This window comes from Neoarius graeffei, chromosome 6 (genome assembly GCF_027579695.1).
Source record: "Neoarius graeffei isolate fNeoGra1 chromosome 6, fNeoGra1.pri, whole genome shotgun sequence".
Taxonomy (NCBI): domain Eukaryota; kingdom Metazoa; phylum Chordata; class Actinopteri; order Siluriformes; family Ariidae; genus Neoarius; species Neoarius graeffei.
In genome coordinates, this window is record NC_083574.1 from 100139773 (window position 1) to 100153590 (window position 13818).

A 13818-nucleotide genomic window follows, 5' to 3' on the forward strand; every position below is an offset into this window, starting at 1 on the left:
GACGATCACGCAACATTAATGGTCTTGGTTCTGTTGGTTCTGTTCACAAAGAATTTCTGAGCAGTTCTTTCAGTATACCTGTCTCCCCCCCCATGCCTGTGTTCCATTAACGTACCCTTTTCCCACTAGAAATACAGGACTTCTTCCTCATGAACATTTCAACAATATGTGAAACCTGAACCATTACCAGTTTGTTGCTAATTCACTACTAGGCCCACTTTACACGGGGACGGTCTGAAACAAAAACGCAAAAGTCCGTTTTCGTTCTCACTTTTTTCCGCGTCTACACGACCGTTTTCAAGGAGGAAATCTGCGTCTATACGGTGACGCATAAATGTGTGGAATTCAATTGGATGTGCATGCCAGGCGGGTAGGTGGTGCTGTGAAAGACCTCCGCTATGTCTGCACGCATGCACAACGTCTTCCGTCTTGTCTGATCTGCACATCTGCGCCGCGAAAACTTTGACTACTCTGGCTATGGTAAGTAAGAAAGTAAGTAAAAAAGTAAGAGCATACTATACCCGCCTTTGTTCATTAACGGTATATGTGCAGATTCGGTATAGATGTTCGAAGGACTCCTGGACGTTTATTAAAGCCGCCAGAGCAGCTTGAAGGTCCGTTGGATCGATGTAATCAGACATGCTCTTACTTTTTTACTTACTTTCTTACTTCCCGGGCTGGCATGTACAGTATATGACATATGTATGATGTAAACGCGTACCCGACGTGAGCAGATCCGAGCAGAGTTTTGCGTATTGGGTAGTTTAGACGGATATGCAATGGGGGCTGTTTTTAACTTATACACTCTGGAAGGCGTTTTCAATTTTTTCCGTTTTTCAGCCTTGGAAACGCCGTCCCCGTGTAAACGAAAGGCACTTCCGATAAAATATTTAGTTGTTTTTACCCGACAGCGTCCTCGTGTAAACGAGCCCCTAGTTTTCAGATTTAGTTCCATTTATGGGTCATAGTAAACTTCTCACACTACACATTTTTAATATTTTAAACACTGCTTAAAAAAAACAGTAAAAAAATTATTCCATTCTGTACAATATTTCATTCAGAGCCTCCATGCAGAACTTCTAACAAATCCTTTATAAGTTTATGTTAGTGCATGTAAATTTCCTTTTTCTTTTAACTTAGAACATAGGGAGCAGTAGGTTATATCACATTTTTGCATTCTACATGCTTTCGTTTGTGTCTTGTGACACTCTGATCAGGCGGGCCGGCTCTGTGGTCGGCATGAAGCTGGACTCTCTGGTGACGGTGGCCGAGAAGAGGACTATGGACAAAATACTGAACATCATGGACGATGCCAGTCACCCTCTGCACACCGTCATCAGCAACCAGAGGAGCCTGTTCAGTGACAGAATGCTCCTTCCCAAGTGCAGGACGAACAGACTCAAAAACTCCTTTGTCTCTCACGCCATCACACTATACAACTCCTCTCTGGGGGGGGGGGGGGGGGGAGGGGTAACAGGAGGACAGAGGATGGGAAGCATAGGCGGTTTTAAACGGGGGCCAGGGGGGGCCAGTGCCCCTGTAAAATTGCTCCTGGCCCCTGTTGTGGCCCCTGTCTGAACAGGTAACAAGATTTATTAATTTTGACGTGCGCTGGCTCGAAGATCGGAACTGACATGATGGAGTGTTCTACACGGACTCCTTAAAGCGCTACACGTGCACTGTTATCTGCAGCAGAAAGACCCGCAGCAGCGCGAACTGTAAACTTCGGACGTGAGAGATAACAGCTGCAGCCCTGCAAGGACTAGGCTATTGCAAAGGGGCGAAGGTAAGGAAAATTATTCAATTTCGTAACGTCAGTGTTTGCACATATCCGTGTTTTACTGTTGTTGTTCACTACAATAATAAATCCGTTTTATTGCGCTTTCTTAAAAGTGCGTTGCACAGCAATAAGTAGCCTAACTTAATATTTTTGGGAAATGGGTAAAATAACCGACAGTGTTTAACCTTCTTGTAAAACTTCAATGGCCTTTTGATATGTAGAGGCTACATTCCTCTCCGTTTACTTTTTAGTATAGACCTACTGTAGGCTATCATCATGGAAAGGAACAAGAAGGACATTATGTCCTTTTTTGCCCCTGTTGGCAAAAAGCAACATAGAGAGAGTAAGGAAGATGAAGATTATGAAAGAGGAGAGAGAGCCAGAGGTGGAGAGAGAGCCAGAGGTGGTGGTTGGAGAGGTGGAAAGTGAGGCATCTGAAAGGCAATCTGAGAGTGAGGATGAAGACATTCAGGATCAGATTGAGGGACAGAATGAGGGACAACCCAACGAGTCATTGGGACAACCAGATTCACCATGCATATCAAGTACAGCACCATCAGGTTTGTGATGTTGAACAAATGTATGTGTGTGAGCAGTGTCGACCTACAATTCATATAGCCTACCCTGAAAGTGTGAAGTCTGAATAATAATTAATAAATATAAAATACAAATAATAGATATAATAATAAATTAATAAATGAATAATGATAAATGTTGTTCTCAGTCACCAGAGGTGGAAAGTAACGAATTACATTACTCACGTTACTGTACTTGAGTAGCTTTTTTGTGTACTTATACTTTTTCAAGTAATTTTTAAAGAGTGTACTTTTACTTTTACTTAAGTATGTTTTCTTTTAAGTAGTGTACTTCGGTACATTTTACATCACAACCGTTACTGAGTAAAAATAAATAAATAAATAAATAAATAAAGGCTAAAACGGAGAAGGGGAAATGCGTTCTGGAAATGAATCACGGGAAGGACAGTTGTCGCGCGCGAGTCTCACACAGACGATGGCGGACATGCACCGGCGCTTTAAGTGGGGGGGGCTTCGGGGGGCTCAAACCCCTGGGCCACAGCCAATCAGGGGCCTTGTAATATTAATAAAATAATAAACTGTCGGAATCGTGGGCCTACATTAATGTACGGATAGAAATAAGGTTAGAAATAAATGAGCGCACAGTAGCCTGCTGTAAGAGACATGGTGGATGTGGTTCGCGAAACGAACACCCACAACTGTACCAGAATAAAATGTAACAAAATGTAACGTCACGCACGAAAGCGCGCCAAAGACTGCAGACTACTGAGACACAAATTTAGAGGCTTTGAAAGATGAAGCGTTCACATGTTAGCGGGGCGCATAAAAGGAAAAAAAGAGAGAGATGCAGGTAATGATAGAATCGTTGCCTAAAGTCACAGACTTTTTTAAGGTAAGGATCACCAATCTGTTCAGAATATCAGCTACTTATCAGTTATCAGCCTACCAGCAGCTAGGCTATGTGCAGCTAGGCTAGATATGCTATGATCTGTCCAACAGTAAAATAAATCAGTTGTGATTTGAATACGTGTTGTGTGATTTGAACTTATACGAATTTACCACTGTCTTAGTAGTAAATCCTTATAAATATAAGGATAAATCCTTATAAGGATTTATAAATAAATATATATGCCATGTATGATTTACTCCTGAAAGTGGCCCCTTTTGCATTTTCCTCATACAAATTTTTTATGAAAATCTAGTATGTATGAAGTGAACATTGTGCATGGTTTTTACAGATAATGTGTATGATGAATTACACCGTCTTTGTATGCTTCATGTAATGTTTGTAGTTTTAAATTATATTTTACAGTTTAAAATGTATATGCCTTTTATATGTAAATCCACACAAACATATATGTTTTTGTTTGAATTGTGGATGTATCGTAAAGGTATTCTATGATGGTTCTCTATGTTTTTTATATGTCAACCTACTGAAAAAGACAGGTTTATTGTATGACTTCTTTAGGTTTATAGATGTTTTTATATGTCGATCAATTACTATAAATGTAAAAATAGAAGAGTTTTTTTTGTATGAATTGTTCAGATTTATCTATGTTTTTAAAATGTCAACCAATTACTGTCAATGTAATGTTGACATATAAAAAACGTAGAGAGCCATCATAGAATACCTTTACGATACATCCACAATTCAAACAAAAACATATATGTTTGTGTGGATTTACATATAAAAGGCATATACATTTTAAACTGTAAAATATAATTTAAAACTACAACCATTACATGAAGCATACAAAGACGGTGTAATTCATCATACCCATTATCTGTAAAAACCATGCACAATGTTCACTTCATACATACTAGATTTTCATAAAAAATTTGTATGAGGAAAATGCAAAAGGGGCCACTTTCAGGAGTAAATCATACATGGCATATATATTTATTTATAAATCCTTATAAGGATTTATCCTTATATTTATAAGGATTTACTACTAAGACAGTGGTAAATTCTTATAAGTTCTTTACTGTTTTTTTTCGTATGGGTTATAATCCTGTTAGTATAATAGCATATTTCTATGGGGATAATAAAATGTCTAAAACGGCATCTACCGAAGAAGTTGATGAAAAGATTGTAGCCTATAATGTTCACAGTTCGGGCAGCAGACAGAGTAAGCATAGTGAGGGGAATAGCAATACAAAGCTAGCGCAGATCCACATTTCTCGCTAGCTGTGTTGGGTGTGTTGTTAACCCGTGTGGATTTAAGTGAAATACTTGAGAAGTTCTGTGGTCAAGACAACGTTTTAAGGTAAGGACACTTGATTATTAATGTTTGCCCGCCGTGGCTTGTTGTTGACGAAAGGCCCACGTGATTTTGCCTTATGCAGCTACTGCTAGCGTCATGCTTTGAACTAGGTTAAGCTCATTTGCGCTAAAGGATGGGTTTATTGAAGGACTTTGATGTAGCTAGTTTCTTTTTAAAAAATCGTATGCTCAAAACAGTATGCCCGTGTTCATCATGTTTAACTTTTTTCTTGATGGAGTGCGTAAAATATTGTTCCAAGTGGTATTTCGATGCAGTCATGTCAAAAAGGCAGTTGAATGCACGGTCTTATTCAAGGAGAAGGAAGACTTGCATGATGCTTGAACATAGATCGGTAAAGTAAACCCTAGTAGGACTCGGTTTCGTGTATTTCGGTCTGTAGAGTTATGAATTTGGCCGCTGTCCATGGTGTTTACGTTTCATGTGGCCGCTGAGCCAAGTACCTTGACTTGCAGTGAATGTTTGTTTTCATGCCACCGAGCTATTTTTATGTATTTTATTTTTTAAAAGGCCTTGTCTGTAGTTGTGTGTGTTTTATGTTTACACATAGGTCTACATTATCGCGCACGCACGCTTGTGTGGTTATCTCTGGCCATGCCCCTGCGTGAAAGTTACGCAGCATCACTGTCCTGTCCGTGGTAATAATCAGAATCGGCTCTGTAATGATGATGCGCGCGTTCTTCTCTCCCTCTGTGGTCGGATGTGTTGAGCAATGTGAGTGTGGGCCTTGCGCAGCTACGCTGAGCCAAACGTAACCTATCGTAGGCTTCTAGGCTAATTAGGCGCTTACACTGTAAATGCTTGACACGTATTGCAAATAAATTAAGAGTGTTTTCCTGGCCAACGGTAAGGGTAGGGTTGACAGGTAGCCTATGAGGGGCCTAGCCCCTGGGCCAAGGGTGTTGATAAAGCTCCCCTGCGGACATGGAGGAGACCGAGGAACCTGTGGTGGATGACCCTGCAGAAAACGCAATTTCTTCCAGTAATGAAGTGCACCCCTAGCCCTACATACGTGATCACTTCAGCTTCGTAGAGAAAAGGGGTGACAGTTTCATTATGCAATGCAGATTATGTGTGCCCAAGAAGACAACCATTGCGGCATACAAAAATTTGACGTCTAATCTGCGCAAGCATGTTGAGGTAAGTATTGTCATTGGCATAATGTTTCCTTTCCATAGTAAAACCGACAATAGGCTGGTTATATTCCAAAAATAGTGGATGGCATTGCTAATGTTGAAGTAGCAACCTGTTGGTACTGTAACATAACGGTAACTAGTCTGTTATTTGGTTGGCTAATCATGCAAGCAAGTTAGCTCGCCAACCTGACGTGATCAGTCCTCCTACCATTCTACATCCAACAGGCCAGAAAGGAATATTAAGCAAAACAAATAATGTTTGAATTGAACTGTTCAATAACACACAGTGCACACAGGCAAGCTACGAGATTTCGGTGCAACATTTCACTTTCATATTTCATGTACAATTCTTTGTGTGTGGTCAGGGCGATGTAAACGACATGACTGTGTGTATTGACCTTTTTTGTTTGTCTCAGTTTTAATGTAGCATTATCCTAAGCATTCAATTTGATACACTTCCTTTAAATAAAACATCTGGGTTGAGATGTACATATAACCTTGTTTCCTCTTCTTTTTCATTTTTGCACAACACAATGGAGGCAGAAAACACCCATTGTTAAAAGTAACGTTTTACTTTTACTCAAAGTACATTTTAAATGATCTACTTTTTACTTTTACTTGAGTAGATTTTTTGTCTGGTAACTTTACTTGTACTTAAGTAAAATTTCATCAGAGTAACAGTACTTGTACTTGAGTATAATATTTTAGTACTCTTTCCACCTCTGTCAGTCGCACTCTCATATTTACTGTATTCATCTTTCTCCAGATATCAGCAAGTGCTTGGACAGCACTCCAGTGCAGCCACGTCTGAAGAAAAGGTTCATTGTATGCAAAAATAGAAATCCTATTTTACAAAAAAGAGAAACATGGTTTTAAGATTTACTGAGCACAATTTATTTTATGTTTAGGCTATTGAGACAGAATGTTTATCTCATTGTATTTACGCTCAATGTATTTTGTTTTGGTTTTAAATAAACTAAACAAAACATTTTGAACGCTTAAATATTGCCATGTTTTGCCCATATGTGCCCCCCTGAAAAAACACTGGCCCCACCTCGGCCCCCCTAGTAATTTTGGTCTAGAACCACCACTGATGGGAAGGAGCAGCAGTAGCCTAGCCTAACAAAAAGCAATACTGGACAATGTGCAATATAATGTGCAATACCTCTCCTGCTGGACATTTTTCATATATACAGCTGTATACACCGTTCGAACTACGGGGGTACTTGGGGGATCCGAGATCCCCTGAAGCAGACATGAGATCCCTTGAAAACATGATTTGGGAAATGTTGGGGGGTCTCTAAAATATTGGCAAAATGATGTTTATTGACATAGCAATCGTGTGTAACGGGAAGCATTTGCATATCCGAAGTGTTGTGTTTACATCAAAGATAAAATAAACCGATATGACAACGACTGCTGCTGCCAGGTTGGGGACACAAACTAGTAGAAAGGAAGTGTGCCAACAGTGCCAACACACTTCCTTTCAGGTGTGGAGTCCGCGTGATATGTGCGTAAGATAAGCTTCTCATGTGTTTGGAGATCCGCGCTCTGAGACAAGCTCAAGCACAAGCACCCCCCCCCCCCCCCCCCCAAGGGAAAAAAAGGGACCCCCCGAAAATATCGGCATAGTTCGAACACTGCCTGTATATATATATATATATATATATATATATATATATATATATTTTTTTTTTTTTTTTAATTTGTATATGTTAATACTTAATTTATCCAGAAGCTTTTTCTATTTTCTATTCTCTATTTATCCTGTAATGATGTTGCTGGAATTTTAATTTCCCTGAGGGAACCCTCCAAAAGATCGATTGATCTATCTATCTATCTATCTATCTATCTATCTATCTATCTATCTATCTATCTATCTATCTATCTATCTATCTATCTATCTATCTATCTATCTATCTATCTATCTATCTATTTTGTGCTGCTCATCTTAACTCATTTCAGATGTTCCGAGTTCCTCACACTCCCCAGACATTATTTCAGAAGGTCTAATTAGCTTAGACTGGTCCTGGTGTGAAAACAACAGGGGAAAATGATATTACAACAAATATGATTTATACACACACACACACACACACACACACACAGTACTGGTCAAAAGTTTGGACACATCGACTCATTCATATGTTTTTCTGGACGGTGACTATTTTCTACATTGTAGAACAATACTGAAGACATCAAAACTATGAAATAACATCTGGAACATACGGTACTAGTGCATCTCAAAAAATTAGAATACCATGAAAAAGTTCCTTTTTTTCATAATTTAATTCAAAAAGGTAAACTTTCATATATTCTATATTCATTACATGTAAAGTGAAATATTTAAAGCCTTTTTTGTTTTAATTTTGATGATTATGGCTTATAGCTCATGAAAATCAGAAATCCAATATCTCAAATTATTAGAATATTCCCTAAGATCAATCAAAAAAAGGATTTACAATACAGAAATGTCCAACTTCTGAAAAGTATATTCATTTATACACTCAATACTTGGTTGGGGCTCCTTTACCATGAATTACTGTATCAATGCGGTGTGGCATGGAGGTGACCAGCCTGTGGCACTGCTGAGGTGTTATTGAAGCCCAGGTTGCTTTGATAGTGGCCTTCAGCGTTTCTGTATTTTTGGGTCGGGTGTTTCTCATCTTCCTCTTGACAATACCCCATAGATTCTCTCTGGGGTTTAGGTCAGGCAAGTTGGCTGGCCAATCAAACACAGTAATATCATGGTCAGCAAACCATTTGGTAGTAGTTTTGGCACTGTGGGTAGGTGCTAAGTCCTGCTGGAAAAGGAAATCAGCATCTCCAAAAAGCTCGTCAGCAGATGGAAGCATGAAGTGCTCTAAAATCTCCTGGTAGATGGCTGTGTTGACTTTGGACTTGATAAAATACAGTGGACCAACACCAGCAGATGACATGGCACCCCAAATCATCACAGGCTGTGGAAACTTCACACTGGGCTTCAAACACCTTGGATTCTGTGCCTCTCCACTCTTCCTCCAGACTCTAGAACCGTGATTTCCAAATTAAATGCAAAATGTACTTTCATCTGAAAAGAGGACTTTGGACCACTGAGCAACAGTCCATTTCTTTCTCTCCTTAGCCCAGATAAGACACTTCTGACATTGTCTCTGGCTCAGGAGTAGCTTGATATTAGGAATGCGAAAGTTGTATCCCTTTTCTTGAAGATGTCTGTTCGTGATGGGTCTTGATACACTGACACCAGCCTCAGTCCACTCCTTGTGAAGCTCTCCCAAGTTCTTGAATCAACTTTTCTTGACAATCCTCTCAAGACTGCGGTCATCCCTGCTGCTTGTGCACCTTTTCCAGCTACTCTTTTCAGCAATGACCTTTTGTGGCTTACCCTCCTTGTGGAGGGCATCAGTGATCATCTTCTGGACAGCAGTCAAGTCAGCAGTCTTCCCCATGATTGTGGTTGTGTGTACTGAACGAGACCGAGAGATACACTGTGTTCATACTGTTTTACTCAAACTCGAAATTAAATATTCTAATATTTTGAGATTTTTTTTATGTTTTTGTACTGTATGCCATACTGATTAAAATTAAAATAGAAAAATGCTTGAAACATTTTAGTTTATGTGTAATGAGTCTATAATATATAACATTTTCACTTTCTTAAATAACTGATGGAAAATATTGAACTTTTTCACAATATTCTAATTTTTTGAGATGCACTAGTATATGGAATTATGTGGTAAACTAAAAATGGTCAAAAATATATTTCATATTTTATTTAGACTCTTCAAAGTAGCCATCATCTGCCTTGTTAACAGCTTTACACACACTTGACATTATCTTAACCAGCTTCCTGAGGTAGTCACCTGGAACACTTCAATTAACAGGCATGCCTTGTCAAAAGTTAATTAGTAGAATTTTCTTGCCTAGGTCATTAAGAGGTGAGCAAAAAAAAAAAAAGTCAGCAGAAGTACAGTATCATCTGCAAATTTCAGGAGTTTTACATTTGGGTTCCTGGAGGTGCAGTCATTGGTGTAAAGGGAGGAGAGCAGTGGGGAGAAGACACATCCATGAGGAGCACCAGTTCTGACTGACCGCATGCCAGAAGTGACTTCCCCCTGCCTTCCTTGCTGTTCCCTGCCTGTCAGGAAGCTGGTGATCCACTGACATATGGCAGGTGAGACACTGAACTGGGACAGTTTGGAGGAGAGGATTTCTGGAAGTATGGTGTTGAACACTGAGCTGAAGTCTATGAACAGGATTCTTGCATAGGTCCCTGAGCAGTCACGATGTTGCAGGATGTAGTGCAGCCCCATGTTAACTTGCATCATCCACTGACCACTTTGGCCTGTAAGCAGGGGGTCTAGCAGGTGACCTGTAATGCTCTTCAGGTGAGCCAGCACTAGTCGTTCAAAGGGCTTCAAGACCACAGATGTCAGAGCGACAGGCCTGTAGTCATTTAATCCTGTAATGGAGGGTTTCTTGGTGGAGCGCTTGAAGCAGGAGGGGACTTGACATAGCTTGAGGGATCTGTTGAAGATCTGTGTAAAGATTGGAGCCAGTTGGTCAGCACAGGCTTTAAGACGGGGGGAGAGACTCCATCTGGACCTTGTGCTTTCCTTATTTTCTGATTCTGGAAGAGCCGTGTCATATCCTCTTCACACACCTTGAGTGCAGCCTTACCATCAGGGGAGGGAGGGGGGTTGCCAAGGGTGTGATAAGGCTACTGTTGGCTTCTGATCAGGGCTGTGTCTCGCTGCTTGTATTGCTTGACCTTAGTGCAGCCAGGACACCCCCCCCCCCCCCCCAGACAAGGGTGCGACTATGCTGCACAATCTGATCTACCACTTTTCCTTCTCAGTGGGTTGGAAAGTATGTAATTTTTGTACACAAGATTGTGAAGCGTTACATCTCTCTGGTCTTAACAGGAGATGTGTAAAGAATTTAAACTTTTGAGTTGAACAACACTGAGCAACTAATCTCCTGTATATTTCAGTGCTCTTCCATATAAACGCAAGCACAAATACATAGGTTTATTTTTTGTTAATATGGGTAAGTACTTTGTCAAAAAAAGTGTGTATAAATTGCATGATGCTAAAAAGCTATTTTACTTCATAGAGATTGATATTTATTATTGAAAGAGCTTTAAGTTTCTGAAGCACAGTTCTCTGGTTGCTTATATGGCAGGTGAAGGCTACACAGATATTTATCCGACTTGTGATTGAAATGGTTTTATCAGGACAGAATCGATAAAAATCATTGCTGCTGTGAGATATTTCGATCTGACACAAATGGTATCGAGGCCCAATGACATTTCAGCATTTCAATCTAAAATGGCTCTGTGTGTGTGTGTGTGTGTGTGTGTGTGTAACCAGGAAGTGGTGTTGCGTTTGTTGCTGTTTGTGTATGTTGGAGAAAAAGAAGAATAAATAGTGGAAGTATGTCAGGAATTGTTGTAATAAATATGAATATTCTTCCCTCTCTAACAAGTAACAGCTGTAAACTTTACACACATGTAAGAAACACCACAGGACACACAGGTTTCCTTCCTTCAAGTTAAGTTACTGCGTCAACACCGAATTATCAAATTAAGAATAAAGTCAACTGTGTCAGTTAAGACAGAAATGTTCTTCATTTAGAAAATAATCCAAACATTCACATATTACAGCTTTATATTCCTGTACTCACTCTGATGATTTTTTCCCCCAAAAGAGCCACATGTTTTTCTGATCACAAAAAAAAAACTCTTGCTGACTTTCACCTGAAAACACTTTCACTTTCACCTGAGATCCGGAGGAGAAAAGGCGGGGTTTCAGAGGGTGGAGTCACAGCCTCTCTCTCTCTCTCTCTCTCTCTCTCTCTCTCTCTCCTTTATATAAACATAGGCTACATCCACACTCATACGTTTTAGTTTTTAAACCGCGTTAAAGTAAAAACAATCTCTGTTTTCGCTCTGCATTAGAAATAATCTCTGTCCACACCAGTGGCGGTAGTCTTTCAAACAGGGGAGGCTGGTCGGTTACGATATTTCCAGATTTTAAAAGAAAAAAGAAAAAACACATCAATTTTGCCCATACTCTTGCCTCTGATCTGGCTGATTGTTGGCAGGGTCACAAACTGTGAAATAACAGGTTCTTTTGGCCCATTAGCCTACTGTCCAATATGCATGATGGTGGTGTTGGGGGGGGTATATTTTAACATTTTATATTTTAAAATTGTGACATGTTGTTTAAAAATTGATCATTATTGAAAGCAGCTCTTTGTCAGGAACCTCAGCAGTAACAGCAGAGTGTTCTGTAATAGGCACAAGCACTGACCTTGGGGAGCCAAACATAGAGCTGGGTGCCACACATTTCATTCAATGACACTTTCCCTATATTTTACTTATTTTGACTGAGAAATGTTTTATTGGCAATTTTGATAACCCTTCACTTTTAATCCAGGTCTGTAGTGTGAAATGTTCTCGGCTGTGTTTTTGTTTAAAAATGTTTTCCAAATTGTAGCTGTGTTTAATTCATATCCAGAGAAATATATATTCCAATATAATATACTCGGCATAAACATTTTAAATAGATTCTATATTTTTGGTCCATCCATGACATATTACTAAAGTAGCCTATTTACTGTTGTTGATGTGGGTCACTTGCTGTTAGCCAATTCACTTTCTCGTACCAGGAGAGCTGAAAGGAACGAGTATTATTCCCTACCTTTTTCACCAAGTCAATTTGAGGCGTTGGTCTACCCTGCTCTTTAATTTTAATTTTTTCCTCGAAAGGAAGACTGGCAAATGGCTTCGCCAAACTTAAATCAGCAATGCTTGGCATCCGTGTGCAGCTTTCTTGCTAGCTGACTAGCCCCCTCAAGTTCAAGTTCAGTCACTCAAATAAATGAAATTTCTGGAACTAAGATAGCAAACTTGACAACACTATATTTACACTTTATTTACAATGAAAATATATACAAACTAAAAAAGCTGGTAGAAACCGTATGTAATGAATGAAATCGAAATGTAAGCTGATCTCTTACAATACACCACAGCACTTGCGAATCCGCATGGGACTGAACTGAAATTCACCGCTGCCTGTCTATAGTTGAAACGAGCTGCCAATCAAAGAAAATATCCAGCCGCTTTCACCAATCACCAGTCTCCTCTCGGAAACTGCCATGTCCCTCCCACTGTGAGGCTGGGAGTCTGTGGGGCGGGCATTTTCGTGGTATTTGTCCAATAACCGTCTTGCATTTTGAGATTGAAAAGCGCATAGCTCCCAAATGCCATTGAAGTCCACTGAGGCTGGGAGTCCTTGGGACTCCGTGGGCGGGCGTTTTCGCAGTATTTGTCCAATAATCATCTTGCATTTTGATATTGAAAAGCGCATAGCTCCCAAATGCCATTGAAGTCCACTGAGGCTGGGCTGCATTGCGCTGTCACGAGGGGGGAAAACTCACACGCACATTAGGTGAACTGGGGAAAGTTATAACGGAATGATTTCGCGCTGTAGTTGGGTTGAGCACATATATTTCTATGATTCTGGATCTGAAATAGCAATGTTATAAGGTCGGCTATAACATAAGCCTAGCGCAATTCATCCTACATGAAGTTCGTCATTTTTAGAGGAGGCTGAGCCTCCCTCGTTGTCTTAGAGCAATCGCCCGTGGTCCACACTAACACGGCAGAAAACGCAGGGCCATTCACGTCCATTAGGCATGCGCATGCCGGCAGAAACAACTGGTGTAGGGGAGACCGGGGATGAGTGTAACACTTTTTGTCTTAGCACCTCTAACTTGCAGAATTTTTGTGATAAAGTGCTCAAATTTTGACACAAATATCAATATTTTCACAAACTATATCACAGAATTAATTATTTGATGTCAAATGCAAGGAGTGCAATTGTTACAGCCGACTCCACTAACAGAGTATGTTGTAACACAACCTGGGGTTAATTGTAACAGTAAAAAATTGAGACCACACTGCAAAATATGCATCTATGTAAGTTTATTGTGCAATTACCAACACTTGAGCATCTTCCTGTGGTTCGCTAAGAACAGAAGGAACTCATTGTCATCATCGTCATCATTGTCAGGTTCCA